Here is a 3,063-nt window from a genome sequence, read left to right on the forward strand (position 1 = left end):
CCTCTCAGCTCCAGCCTCCGGCCCCCAGCCTCTTGTTTCCAGCCCCAAGCTCCAACCTCCAGCCTCCAGCCCCCAGCTCCAGCCTCCAGCCTCTGGCCCCTAACCCCAGCCTCCAGCCCCCAGCCTCTCAGCTCCAGCACCCAGCCTCCAGGCCCCTGGCCTCTGGCCCCCAGGCCCCAGCCCTCAGCCCCCTTCGGTAAGCGTCCCATGCCAGACCTATACAGCATGCTCATGGACCAAGGCAGCGTGCTCATGGACTGCTACTCCTTAGAGGGAACGTTGATCCAGACCATGCTATGACAAGAAATGTAAAACCTGCCAACATATCCTACCAGTCCCACAATAACTACAGGCACAACAGCACCATCAACATTCCTGTATCTTATACCTGCATCTCCAGAAATGTTATATATGTCATCCAGTGAACTAAATACCTAGATGAAAATATGTAGAAGAAACCAAACAACAACTGTGTACCAGAATGAACGCACACTGAAAATTTATCAAAGGCAAAAATACCCAATTACCTGTGGGAGCACATTTCTCACAAGGCAACCACTCTCTCTTCAGTCTCTCAGTTTTAATCCTCAAAAGGACTTTACAAAACACCTTTCACAGATGAGCCTACAAACTTGACTTCAACAATCTACTGGATACAAAGAATCATAGACTAAATACAGACACTGCATTTATGGCACATTATAACCTGTCTAAAATCTGACACCCCAGGGAACCTGTCTACAGTTGACCAGCTACATTTTACCACCAGGTCACCAATTCCCCCCCGTCCCTCGTCACACACACACACACACACACACACACACACACACACACACCCCCGTGTTTCTCACCCATTGTCTCTCTGATCCTCATTGTCACTCATTTGCATTTTCACTAATCTGCATTCTTGCATACAGGCTTCTATTCCATCCAGGAAGAGTATAAAATAATGGCAGATGCTTTCTCTGCATTAAGAAGGTGTTTGTCCCTGAAATCTTGCAAAGAAGAATTTTTACAACTATTTTAGCTGGTCTAATAAAAGATATCAGATTTACTTAAAGAACTTTGTCTGCCCATCTTCAATGAAAGAATTTAATACTATCTTAACATCTCATCTAAGTAAAAGTATCTGGGGATTCTTCCAAATACGTTTCCATCTGAGTATCTTAAAAGGCAGAGCTATCTCTGATGGGCATCATGTGACTTTTGGCAAAAGAACACATTTTCCAGTAGCTTATCTTATTAGCATTTCTAAGTCTGTAGTGTTGCTGTACATATTTTTAGAATAACCTGTGTGACATTGATTAAACCAAATTTTTGGAATCATCTTTTGCAGCAGAATCACAACTGTTCCCACCCTAAGCATGAGTCTTTGGGTAGCAGGGCCAGATTTAGGCTTAAACTACTTAATATACACCTCAGGGCCTCACAATATGAGGGGCCTCTAAATAAGAAAAAAAACTGACTTAATATCAAGTTTTATAATAATCAGTTGGTAAATAAAAAGATAAAGAAGATATGGGAAATGACTCTCTAAATATGGACATTTTCATTCTAATATGACAAAAATATACATAAATTGGATTATTTTTATCATATGGGGCCTCTTAAACTGGACATAGTTTAGGGCCTCAGCATGTCATAATCCAGCACTGGTGGGGAGGCAAGCTGCTTAGTGACAAATTGTTGAGGAACTCAGATATCAGATATCCTCATTATCATGTTTGTTAGCTACACTTAAGTACACTGTTTCTTCTCCAATAATTCTGGGATTTATGTTCTCATTTATAGCTTCACAGTGTCCATTCGATAATCACAGAATGTGAATTGTGGCATACGACTTCCTTTGAAAAGTCACTTCCATAGACCCACTCAATTTACACTGCCTTATTTTAAAAGGCAGTTTTCTGGTTCTCTGATAAGATCAGAGCAATCTCCATATGTAGGCCCAGTCCCTTTTCTGATCCCTTAAGATAAGCAACAAATTCATCTCCTCCAGCCACTGCTCTTTTGTCAAGTAAAGTTTCAATATTTTTAAAATGTCTCAGCAATGGTGAGGTCTTAAGACTGTTTTCAATTATAGACATGTAAGCTGTGAGTATTAACAAGCCAAACTTGCCTGAAATGCCTTCCCAAAGTTATGATTTACCCTTCAAATGTAATTTCAGTGTTCATTATGTCATGTTGGTCAGTATATTGCAACACCAAAGTAAGAACCATTGAAGCCTAGTCCCAAAGGATGAGTTTACATTGATGAATAACATTCACCCTTACACTTTGGACTTTGATACTTGAAGTAGAAATTTCAGTTAAATTCAATAGACTGAAGCCCGGCATTTCATTCTATAGGTGGCACACATGCATGCACTGAATCATGTAATGCTTTTTCTGTGGTAACATTTTATTTGTTTCTTGCATTTCTTCAGACTTTTTGGGGTTGTTGAATTTTGTGAAAATGTACACTCTTTAAGCTTTAAATTGATATATAATGTGTGAGGATGCAGAAAGTATAAATACCATAAAGTATCCTTAGACTATCTACTCCTTTGTGTATGATAAATACCCTTGAGAGAGGTACAGGGAGAAAACATTATTCAATTATGGTTCTGTTGACTATAAAAGTTCCATTATAGCACTTATTTTACATTATTTACAAAGCTCATTGTACAATAGAGAAAACAGAAAAGGCAAAGTAGCTTATACAGAAAACTTGTTACCTAGATATAGCTAATGTAATTTACTGTTATTATCATAGAATCATAGAAGTAGGGTCAGAAGGGACCTTGTAGATCTTCAAGTCTGACCTCCTGCCTGGGCAGAAGAAAAAACTGGGCTGAAATGATCCCAGCCAGGTAGGCATCAAGCCTCCTCTTAAAGACCCCCAGGGTAGGAGCCAGCACCACTTCCCTTGGAAGTTGGTTCCAGATCCTAGCCGCCCTAACTGTGAAGTAGCTCTTACAGATGTCTAATCTAAACCTACTCTCCAACAACTTGTAGCCGTTATTCCTTGTTATGCCGGGGGCATTAGGGGAAACAAGGTCTCTCCCAAACCCTTCTGGTCCC

Source organism: Gavialis gangeticus, unplaced genomic scaffold (genome assembly GCF_001723915.1).
Source record: "Gavialis gangeticus isolate Ggan-Ray unplaced genomic scaffold, GavGan_comp1, whole genome shotgun sequence".
In the NCBI taxonomy this organism is placed as follows: domain Eukaryota; kingdom Metazoa; phylum Chordata; order Crocodylia; family Gavialidae; genus Gavialis; species Gavialis gangeticus.